Genomic DNA, 13041 nt, shown 5'->3' with positions numbered 1-13041 from the left:
AATACACTGTATGTTCATCTTATGATACGTACACATACTCATTTTAATGAATTTAAATTAACAAAAAGATTTTAAAAACCCCAAAAGTATTCCTTTTAAAGGAATGATCGGCAGTAATGATATATTGATAGCTAGAAGCAATCAACATGATCAGTTTGATGTAAAATAATTAAACAAAGTACTGTATTTTTACAAAATATAGAATATTTTGAATCTGTACACCATAACTTCATCATTATAAACCGTCAACAAACTTAATTTTGAAATAAAGTTGGGGAAAGCCGTTCGTAAACTCCTTGTCTAGTTTTATATTTTTAACGTAATTATTAAATGTAAATGTATCTCCTTCTTCTTCAGAATACTGAGTAGGGCTCTTCAAAGAGCATTAACACGTATACAAAGAAAGAGTTGTATTAAGATAATTTAATGCGACTGAAAAACATTGAATGCCATCATAACTTGCTGTTGAGGTCGCATTATAACGTAACCTTGTTTATAAATCAAGCCGTCTTCCTAGCTACTATTATGCAACATCAATAGATCGAGGTCAGTTCATGGGGCATCTTCTTATGGTTGAGGTTAATTCATCGAGGTCAACTGCATTACTGAATGAATCTTTCGATCGAAATTCTTACGCGTGAGACAAAATGTGTGCATTCTTGAATTAACAGGTCAAACTGTATTTTATGTATGTTTGCATCTCCTAAGGTAAATGAATTGAAATAAAACTGAGTAAAATGGTATATAAATACTAAACCAAAGTTTTTATAAGAACTACTTATGCAAGCGGAATGTGTGTGCACGTGGAAGCATTTGCCGGATGCCTCATATGGACACAACAGTGATCGACCGAACCGATCACAAAAACATAGGTTGAATAAATTTTATTTTGTTTCCATAAAAATGTCAATTTATCAATAAATGTTAACAGGGGAACCCTCTAGAATTTGTAAAATACACTGCCGCTTACAATACCGAGAACTAGCCTAAGTGGTTTTCCTTCGATGTTTGGACAGAACACGACATTTAAATGTATATTCATACAGGCTATTTTAATATCTGCCAGGTGAAAATAGGACATTCTCCGGTAATACCCTTCATGTTAAATAAAATGCCACGTAAACATTGTTTTCAATATTTTTTTGTGTTTAGCATCGATTAGTCATCAACGGTTAACTCACACAGCCGACAATACACATTTTATTACCAAATGCAATGGGATAGGTGTGTATCAACAGTTGAAATATTAATGTTCCGAAAAAAAAGTCCATGTGATATTTTATGTTTACTCAAGCTAATGTCGGCAAAATCTTGCGCTGAGTTTGTTTTTGACAAGGAGCACAACTTTTTTATTACCCTATTAGATATTCCCTAAGTAGTTCTTTTTTTCTTGCTATCTAGTAATATTGTTGTCGTGAAAATTATCTTCAGCGAAGCTGACTACAAATTGGCAGCAAATTCCAAAATATATTTTAAATGTAAATTGATATGTACTGATATAAACACAAATATTTGGTTGTTATTAATAATTAAAGCTATAAAACAAAATTGTAACAGAGATTTTTTTCAAAGATCTAAAGGGAAGATACATTTTCTAAACAAAAATTTACCACAAAATTTGAGAAGTTATAAATTTATTAATATTTTACAAAATTTATTTCACAATTAGAAATTTGCATACAAAACTTGCACGACACTAAGCTATTTTTTTTTTCAACGGAGTATTATCATTAAGATTGATTTCCCTCGCCTTGATTTTCTTAGCCACGATTTCCAAATGTGTCTTGTAAAGCGCATAATGCCCCTTCCTCTCTTGCTGCCGCATCTACAAGGTTACAGAAAAATGTCCATTATGTTACAAGACCAAACCTGGGAAGCCTTATTACTATGCTTGATAATTTCTGTATCTTACACTTTTATATACCTTTCTGTTAAACTTGTAACCATGTTTCCACTGCATCTATAGTGTTGTGATGAGTAAGGTTTATTTTCACAGCAAATCTCCTTATTTGGTCTGTAAATTTTATCTATAATTATTTGATCTATAATTAGTTAAATAAAAACAAAAGTGAATCAATTAGAAAGGTCTGATTTTCTTGTAACAAAAGACATCATGACCTTGTTGTTTCTTTTTCCACAGGTCAAAGTTTACAATTTTGGTTCATTAATTAACAAACAATACTTAATTTCACCTATTTAACGTCAAAAGTAAAGTAAAATGAAATCAAAAAAATATATCAGCAAAGTAACCATGTAATAAAATGTCGTGTTTTTATACCAAAATAACACTCATTATAAAAAAAAAAGGAAAGCAATGAACAAGAATTATCAATTTTAATGCATCTTCGCAAGTTGCCCATTGAATTTTATTAAAGATATTACACTGGTAAAAGAAGAAGTCTTTAGTTATGATTGGTACATGTTTGGGAATAATATCTTTAATTTGCACTTACCCCCACAACATTGTACTTCCTGTTCCTTCTGGCATTTGTCGTGAACACCAGATCTGGGGCAGCAAATCTGTGTTGTCTCATTAAATTTTGCATACTGAATTTCACCATTCTTTGTGTACACACACTCGTCATCTACAACTGTATCAGTTTTCACGTTATATCCATTGACATATCAGTTCAAAATCTCAGAATGTTTCTTTTGTTTTAAAAACATATTTATCTATACCCTTATCTTACCTAATGCAGCTGTTTTGCACAGTAGTCCAAAAATCAGCAATAATAATATCAGCATATCTGTAAGAGGAAATTATTATTTGTTAAAATACAGGTACTTGGGACTTTCTTGCTTATATAGTATTACTTTGCTAGGGCGTTGAAAAAAATCTCCCCTTTTTGTCCAATACCGACCCCCATGTTTCCGTTATCAATTACTTGCAAGGTTTAATATGTCTTATAGGACAAGTTTTAAAAAATATTAAAAGTTGCGTAATTATATTTTTTACGTCTCAGATTGACTAAACAACATTGGTATTGTGTTTTGAAAGATTGGCAATGAAAATTACTGTTTTTTTCCTTTTTTTTAACAGATTTTAAACGGTATGCTTGCTTAATTATCATAAAATTGTATGAGGAATATATACAAAATCACTTGATTAGATTAACCCTTAGATTTGTTGAAAGTCTTTATATTTTTAAAGAGCCAAATTTTTACAAAATCATAAAAGCAGATCATGCAGATCATTCAACAATAAATTCATGCAGAGTATGAAGGTAGCGACAATTATAAAAAAAAATACATTATCTGCGCAAGGGTTTTATATTAATTTTACGACAATTATCGATGTCTTCATTACCCACATGGTTTATCAAAGAGAGCAATTTATTGTTTATATTTAGATCGTCCTTTTAACAAATCGTTCCATTTTTGGAAAGAAAGAGTAACAGTTATTGTTGATTTACACGAGTACGAATTTAAAAAAATAGCTAAGTCGTCTTACATGGAAATTTGAAGATGGCATTATCAAGATTATTTTGTTCATTTTATAATTTTTCTTAGGTTACGGAAAATTTCGACCGACAGATAAACTGGTCAGATTACAAAATAGCCGTGAATTACAATTAATTTCCTTAAGAAATGGAAGGATCATACATGTACTTTGTGATGTAAATGTACATCATTGTTTACCATTGCTAAAGATGGTTTTCATCCGGTTTTGGAAATGAAAGGGTATTTCAATGTATGTTGATATTTCTCAACCCACTCAACTGATATCATGGTATGATCAAGGAAAAGTTCGATCACATTTTACGTAATTGATTTTAAACGACAGTGATTAAATAAAAACACCAACCCCACATTTTAATTGTACTGTCAATATGATTACTAAATGACTGAATACACAGATGTTAACACAACTTACTCTCATGAAAATATTGATAGAATGTATAAAGACAATGATTGTTTGATAGCGTACAAGAAAAGGGGCACATGGGCCACATTGCTCACCTGAGCAACAATAGCTATAATTAAATCAGCTTAAAGGAGCCACTATACAAAATATCTGGATATTGTAGTAAGTAACATGTATACATGTGTATCTTGTATAAATAAAAACCCACCCCCGGATATTCTCATATTATATTCAAATCCCCTTTCTAACAGGAATTTTTATAGTCAAATCACATGTTAAGCATTACAGTTCTCAACAAGATCCTAAACAATTGTTTGTATATGGGATGTAAATACACATCAAACTCTGAACCTCTTGTGACCCCCGAGAACCGTCCAGGGGCCAACGTCTAAACTGTTTTAAAGCCCCAACAATATGTCAAAATGTTTGTATATAAGTAAGTATATATGATAACATTAAGGTTTTGTGAATATTTGAATTGCTTTCTTGTAGTTGAGAAGATCTTTGAAAATTTCTCAAAATTTGTCAATAATTCCTAGTTATTTCCCCTCGTAAAAGGGAGTGGATCTTAATTTTCACAACTTTGAATTATCTTAGCCTAAGAATTATTTGTGCCAAGTTTGGTTGAAATTAGCCAAGTTGTTTTGGAGAAGATGTTGGAAATGTTAAAAGTTTACAAACAGACGCACAAACGCACGGACAGACAGATAAAATGGGATCAGAATTGCTAGCCTGAGCTTTCGACTCAGGTGAGCTAATAAAAACACATCTACTGGTATCGAACGGAAAATTACTCATTTCTCAAATCGAGAAGCACATATATTTGACGGGTTAACGAGACTTATGCAATTTAAAGATTGCTTAAATAAACCAATATAAAGATAAATCATTAGGTCAAATATTAAAAAGCATTACTTATAAAAATCATATCGTGAAATATAAAAAAATTAATGTATTTTTAAATTAACCCTTGTATTTAAAAAAATGAAAACATGATTATTCAATGTCATGATAGTCCAACGCATCTATTAGGTACCTCATGTACTACATCAAGTCTTTTTAAGACACTTTGTCACTACTTATAGGTTTGTGAACCGCAGATCAAGAGCTTGAATCCCTCTGGGACTATTGATTAAAATTGATTTACGGAATGAAATTTGGTTGAACCAATACGCATTGAAAAATTGCCTCTACATGTATTTCACTTATATGCATTAAAACTTGTTTATAATGATCATTGATGTAGCGAAATCTCAAATAGGCTAAGTATTGTGGACACCCCCCCCCCCCCCCGAGAAATTCTTAAGAATTCCTTGCAAATTCTTATGGTTACATTTGTATAACGAATTCGGATATAATGAATTTACATCTTTGCTAGCCAAAGGTTTTCGGTCCACTCCGCTCCCCATAAGCAGCCCCTGGCAAATCTCATAACTAAAACCAGGTGATTCAGTGGCGCCATCTAGCGAACAAATTGAGATGCGCCCTTTGCATAATTACATTTAAATCAAATGAAACAAGATTATTAACATGCAACGGCATATATACAAGTTGAAAGCATATTGACTAGTGAGTGTCGGAACATAACTAGCGATGCTTTCAAATAGGACTTAAGATAAAGCTTAGAAAAAGCCAGGATGGTTTATTGATAGTGTTTGTAAGAACTTATTCCGGGATTGTAAAAGTCGGTGATGTTTTAACCCAGGTATTGTTGTCGTGAATATTGCAGACAAAATGAATTATTGAGTTTATATTAAATTGTTTAATACAATTAGATAAAGTTCATGCAGACGTTTAATAGCAATGATCATAGGCAGAGTGTATACATCTATTCACAAGATAAATTTGCAATGTTTACTTTCCATACGTAAGCCTTGACAAGTTTGTTTATAGTTTCAATCCAATCAAAATGTATCGTTTGTATAGCGATCTGGTTAGACCATTGGCTGGGAAGCACTGAACTTCAAAACTTGTTTCTAAACTTGTTAAAAACACCGAAGGTTTATCAAATATCACACATGTTTTTTTAAAGTTTATTTACAAGCGCGTGTTTCAAATGATGTGTTTGAATTAGCATCTTGCAGCTGCAGCCTGTCATAAAACGAAGCTTGTCACCGAGTTTTCGGAATGAGATCTGCCGAGGGTTTATGGGAAGAGGAGTGGACCGAAAATCCTTGTCTAGCGAAGATGATGAATTTACGGACCGCATCACCAAACTCAGAAATAGAATGAAGAACAAATTGATTTTTTTTAAAAAAATCACTTTTAACTGCCAGAAAGCTTTTACATGAAATAGCATTGCTTAATATTTGTTCTAACGATATTGTCTGCAAATTGATAACGCAAAATGATTAAAAATCTGTTCTATACAGTTGAACTTTGATATCGCGAACACTGATATCTTGAATACAATGAATATGTCGAAGTGATTTGTAAGTCTCAATTTCTTATTTTTAAGTATTTTACCCTCGATATCTCGAATACTCGGATATCTCCAAGTTTTTAAACAGTCCCGTCTCATTCCAGATAAAGAATTTTGACTCTATGTGCTTGCATTATTCACAGTTTAAAAACAAACATTTTATTTCAGGTAGGAAAATAAATAACGTCGGAATGAAAGTTAGTGTTTATATTGTGGCAGATTTCCGAATATTGGCTTTGATAAATCCAAAGACATCAATGTTTGCCTCTACAACAATTTACACTCTGTGTCTGTTGAATTTTTTTTGCGACCTCCTGATTTTAAACAGCAAATATTGATGTAGGCACCAAGGATTTGTCCATCATTGGTAAGTATACATTCCACTTCATCTACAACCACACATTTAATATGTATAATGCCAGTTTTAAATGAGCAGAAATAACCATAGTTATGAATACTTAATTCAGTGTATTAACATACATACCTATGCAGAGATATTTCCTAACAATTTGCAACAATGGTCTCAAAAATAATCTATTACAGCATAAAAGTATGTAGCTTCATCACATGATGAATCAGAACTTCTCATATTATTTTTGTGTTTTTCAACCAAAAAGAACCAAACAACCGAAAAGAACCAAACATGTTAATACATCAACTCGAAGGAAATATTGACGCTTTCTATTTAAGTGTTTGCATTGTCCTTAAGCTTACTATATTATAGTCACAAGAAATGTTTGCCACTTGAAAAATACCCATGCGTGCATATCTATCCGAAAATTCCAATTAAATATATCAAAGTTTTATTCGTTTTAGGCATTTGATCCCCATTCAACAACAAATAGGGGGCAATTACACAATTACATCGGGTTTAAAAAACTTTTCCCGCGATTTCGAATATCTTGGGCCATTCTGGCCAGCGAAAAAAAACATGAATTCATAAGTATTCATGACAATTCTCTTTATATATGACCTGATATAAATAAAGAGCACACTTTACTCATATCAATGATTAACCCCAAATATAACTGCAAATGACAGATTGTCTAGCCAATACCTTTATTGACTGCATTATTAACATTATGAAGGTTAAAAAACAAAACAATCTCAGTGCAACTTTCACGGAACAAATGTGACTAACTGTATCAGTTTAAAACGTATCTTTTTTTTGTAATAATAAAAGAGAAAAAAATTGAAAAAAATTTGTCTAAATTAGATTTTTCTGAATTTTTAAGAATCTAAGTGTAATATGTTCCTATGACGAATACACTGATATGTAGGACATTTGTTGAATTTTCTTTATTATCAAACAGTTTCTGTGCCTACAATAAGTGAACTGAAAGGCATCTTATTGCATATTTTATGCAATTACATGAAACATTCATAATATTCTAACTCCGAAACAGGTTTTAATGCAAATAAAGAAATAATCTATAAAGTAAAATTATCAATTACTGACGAATGTTGCATCCGTCATTAACTGCAGGATCATTGATCATTGCAGGATTATTGATTCATTGCCCAAACATTAAACGTATTATAAAAGCATTGCGCAGTTGTTGTTGTTTTTTTGCATTTTTATTGCAGTTTAGTAGCAACATGATTCAAAATTCACTCTAAATATAGAAAAGAAATATAAAAATCTTTTTAACATTATTAACAAAAGTGGCAGTTAAAAATCTTAAACATCATTTTGCATCCAAAATTTAAAATATTGATCATAAAAGGTATTGATTATCAAAGGTATTTTAAAGTTTCCCAATTATATTTCCTGTGCAGAATTTTTATAAACAGTGTGATTGTTTCTCTATGTATTACATAGAAAAGAACGTATATAAAGAAATGCTTATCAATATTTTCCTTCACAGCCATGCACTTCCTGTCCCTGTTGAATTCTTTCCATGACTCCTGATTTTTGGCAACAAATATGGGTGTTATAACCAAACGTTGCACTAAAGATCTGTTTATTCTTTGCATACACACATTGAACTACATCTACAACTTAACGTTATATTTGCAAAGTAACTTTTAATGAATACAATAAATTATCATATAAATATGATGTATAATTTTTGCAGTGATTTTCGTTAAGTTTTGCCACAATCGTCTCTAAAAGATAATATTGCACCAAAGAGATATATAACTTCATCTTCTTATGCACGCTACTTACATACAAAAACTCCGATAAAATTCCTTAAATACTCTCCATAATGAACTTTTATTCTGCAGCCACATCAACTTCTGACCAGACCGGCCATTGTGATAGCTAATGTTTAACTCAATTTCATTGGTTAATATGCCTGATGGTCCAATCAGAATCAGTCTTTCTCGAAGACGTTAAAATGGTCGGTCTGGTCAGAAGTTGATGAGATTTACAAAGATTAGTGCGTATGTTTCTCGACTTGTTGCAATACTGCTGTTGTCAGAGGCAAAATCCCATCGTGAGCCCTGGACCGGTAAATGTCCTAGTAAAAATAAACTGGCGACTTCGAGAGAATAATGACGTATATCTCCGCTATTTTAAGACCCATCAACTTGAAATTCGGCATGAGTGTATCTCAGACATTACTTTTATGAAAAATACATGCATGTTGCGAGTGTTTTAAAAATTAATTGATTTATTAGGCTTTTGAAGCGAGCTGGTAGTTTTTTTATTTGGGTCAGAATTCGACCCCTTTCTTTATTTATGGTTACATTGAAATTAATGTTAAAACGGGCTTGGCACCTTTGGTTTTATAAAAATATTTGTTTTGAATATCTAAGTTTTCTAAACCCACTTGTATTTGTCTTTGTCTCAGGCTATAGCACCAATCATTTGAGGCCGGTAGAAAGATAAATATCTATGTTGACCCATGTAGATATTACCCATTAAAATCATATTCATTATTAATCATCACCTGCATATGTAGATTTTGTCTCTCAGTTAATTCGATACGCAATGCTATGATCTACGTATGAAGTTGATAAAACAGGACTATCAACAGTATCTACTGAATATATGTAAGGGTTGTTACACGGCTTGTTAGGTTTGGAAGGTAAGAATGGTAATTAGATAAACGGTCAACAGTGTTCTCAGATGTATTCACTCTTTTGTATGTGGATTAAAAGTGACAGAATGACAATTTAACTTTTGTAAGGCATCCATTGCACGTGTAGAGTTCATTTCAATACATTACATGTACTATTAAACGTTCTAATTTTATTTTTTAATTAATTTTAAAAATGTGTCTGTTATACATCCTGTGAATTGAATTTCATATCTGACCTGAGTGATTGGTCCAATGAGTAATCAATTAACACTTTTCTTTGAAAAAACCCCAGTGCAGGCATCAATGATACACCACGGGCGCATGCGAAATATATATATATATATATATATATATATATATATATATATATATATATATATATATATATATATATATATATATATATATATAAATATATATATATATATATATATATATATATATATATATATATATATATATATATATATATATATATATATATAAATATATATATATATATATATATATATATATATATATATATATATATATATATATATATATATATATATATATATAAAGCCTTGGTACAGCATAAAATACTTAAATAAATAAAACAGAATGCGACAGTCCAAATTAAATAAATTGTTTACTGTTAGTTATAAAAAATTAAAAAAAAACCCGTTGTTTGTAACGTCGTCAATGACGTCGTGTTTTCAAAGTTTATTATGACGTCACAATGTACATCAAGGTAGCGATGGCGTAAACTTTATCAATGCAGTTAAGCATAAAATGTAAGTAATGCATAGACACATAATAAAATACATATATATATATATATATATATGTATTTTATCTTCTTCTTCTTTAGAATACTGAGTAGGGCTCTTCAAAGAGCATTAACACGTATAGAAAGAATGAGTTGTATTGAAATAATTTAATGCGACTGAAATACATTGAATGCCATCTTAACTTGCTATTTAGGTCGCATTATAACGAGACCTTGTTTAAAAATCAAGCCGGCTTCCTAGCTTCTATTATGCAACATCAATAGATCGAGGTCAGTTCATGGGGCATCGTCTTATGATTGAGGTCAGTTCATCGAGGTCAACTGCATTACTGAATGAATCTTTCGATCGAAATTCTTACGCGTGAGACAAAATGTGTATTTTTGACTTCAAAGGTCGAACTGTATTTTATGTATGTTTGCATTTCCTAAGGTAAATGAATTGAAATAAAACTGAGTAAAATGGTATATAAATACTAAACCAAAGTTTTTATAAGAACTACTTATGCAAGCGGAATGTGTGCGCAAGTGGAAGCAGTTTCCGGATGCCTCATATGGACACAATAGTGATCGGCGGAAGCCGATCACAAAAAAAGATATGAACACAACGCAGATAATGCTTCACCCTCGGCTTGATGTGTAATGTGCAAATGGAATTTGTGTAGATTGATGATAGGGTTGTTATGCGTTTGACACAATACAACAAAAACACATTGAGCTAGACAGATCTAAATATTTGATTGTAACAAAAACTTGTATTTTAAGTAGACTTGTGTGGTCCTATTCTTGAATTTTAGGTCTTATTTGCTTCATCTTTCCTGACTGTCGCCTAGAAGAGGTTTATAAAGGCAAGTAATGCTTAATAATTTTTCACAAATAGTGTTCAGATTGAATTGCAGCCAAACAACGAATATTCTTTTATTTCACTGATCACCAGAAAGCGATTGGTCATACAATATGAATGTAAAAGTTATCTGCGCGTTTTAGAACTGACATCAGTATTTTTAAATCAGTCTTCGCAACTAAATAATTTTAAATGACCTTCAGACAGTCAAATAAATAAAATAATTTACTTCCTTTAAATATGCATATTTTGTTATAATGAAATTGATATAATTTATTTAACATAATTTATACAAAATATTTAATAAAACAATATGTACATATACCAGTATCACATTATGAAAAATCAAAAAAACGATGGACATTTAGTGTTACAAATTAACAATCCATACTATATCGAAATAGGTACATTTAAACATGTAATAAAATCATCATAAGAACCGATTTAAATGTATTTACTACAGTTGTGCCCTCTTTGTGTACCCTCTTTACCCTCAAAGAAATTAAAATTCAGAGAAAAGAGGTGACCAGTTTAAATAGAAGGTAAAAGTATATAATTTTGTTTTTAGTCATGTAACATTGTTTAAATCAGTTTGAGATGTACAACATTTAAAAAAAAAAAGAGAGAGAGAGAGCGAGCGAGAGAGAGAGAGAGATCATAAAAACAGTAAATATTATTCACAGGATGAATGACCATCTTTAAGTTCTCCTTAAAGATAGCTTAAAGATGCTTAAAGGTAGCTTAAAGACGATCTTTAAGCCACCTTTAAGCTACCTTTAAGCTATATATGTTGCTTAAAGATGGCTTAAAGAAGGCGTAAAGATGGCTTAAAGGCAGCTTAAAGACTATCTTTAAGCCACCTTTAAGCCACCTTTAAGGACAACTTATAGGTCCTTAATGTCCAAACTTCTTTAAGCCACCTTTAAGCCACCTTTAAGCTACCTTTAAGCCATTAAAAAAATTTTATTTCAATATTGTGCTTAATTTCCAACAAAATGTATTAACTTTATAAAAGAAAAGGTATTAAAACGGTTTTTGTTCTAGAAAGAAAAATGAAAAAAAAAACACAAAAAAAAAACCGGCCACAGCGAGAATTGAACCCGGGACCCTCAGTTTACTAGCATCACCACACTTCCTCTGCGCCACGGCAACTTACATATATATTAGCGTTTTTGTATCCTATATATGAGTGGATATTGAATCACTGTATTGAATGTGTTTACTTGAAAAGATTTTGACAAACCATTCAGTTTGTAACAATCAATTATATCTAATTTATAGATTACATGCATGCGTGTATTTAGAATGAAATACGGAACTTGGTCTTCAGTGAACAAAAATATGTTATACCTAAATGGAAACCGTTAGGTTCACTATAGTAGGCTTTCTTAGTTCATAAATTTAAACCGAGTAGATATACGTTCATCTAATTTATAGCTATAAAATTGTAAGAAAGAAAATGAAATCATTTCTTGTATGAAATGCATTGATACTATTAGGGTATTTGTTCAATCTCCCGCAATTTCCCGGTTTTCATGATCGCGGCGCCGTTCCAATATGTTTAAATATTTACATGTAATTGTATGTACATGATTTTTAAACTATCAATTCTATAACAAACAAAATTACCAATTACCGGTGACGTATTTACTGCATGTGGCAATTGCAAATGACTTGTATATACAATTGTATGATGAGCCAGGCCGGGTATATTTGACATATTTACCCTTATACATATATTTAAATAATCAACCCCTATTTATAATCACCGGTACATTAATTAATTAGCCTCAAGATTTTACTCTTACATACATGTATCGTTAATTTGTAGACGTAACATCTTTGAAACCTAGAGCTAGGAAATAATACTTTGAAAATGAATTACAAATGTAAATTAACTTTTATTCACTAGACTTATCGTATACTCGTACATACTATGATTCAATGTCTTTAGAAACCCTGACGTGCACCTGGGCACACGACACACCTGTTGTGTATATCTTGTATATTCTGTGTTAGTTCCAGGGGTTTTCTTAAGTTGGACAAACAATAGACTTTAATTAGATATACACAAACATGCACCTGGGCACACGACACAACTGTTGTGTATAT

General features: G+C 31.2%; 1 long non-coding RNA gene across 1 annotated transcript; it reads right to left on the bottom strand.

The window, feature by feature from the left end:
- Nucleotides 1–1687: 1687 nt before the first annotated feature.
- On the bottom strand, nt 1688–2763 carry LOC109619043 (uncharacterized). Its single transcript, XR_010709523.1, has 4 exons — nt 2691–2763; nt 2454–2591; nt 1925–2027; nt 1688–1825 (listed from the first exon to the last, which is right to left on the bottom strand). It is a non-coding gene; the product is annotated as an uncharacterized lncRNA (long non-coding RNA).
- Nucleotides 2764–13041: the final 10278 nt, after the last annotated feature.

The sequence above is a fragment of the Magallana gigas genome, chromosome 9 (genome assembly GCF_963853765.1).
Source record: "Magallana gigas chromosome 9, xbMagGiga1.1, whole genome shotgun sequence".
NCBI classification, from domain to species: domain Eukaryota; kingdom Metazoa; phylum Mollusca; class Bivalvia; order Ostreida; family Ostreidae; genus Magallana; species Magallana gigas.
The sequence above is the reverse complement of the archived record's forward strand: the minus strand, read 5'-3'. Positions and strand labels throughout refer to the sequence as shown.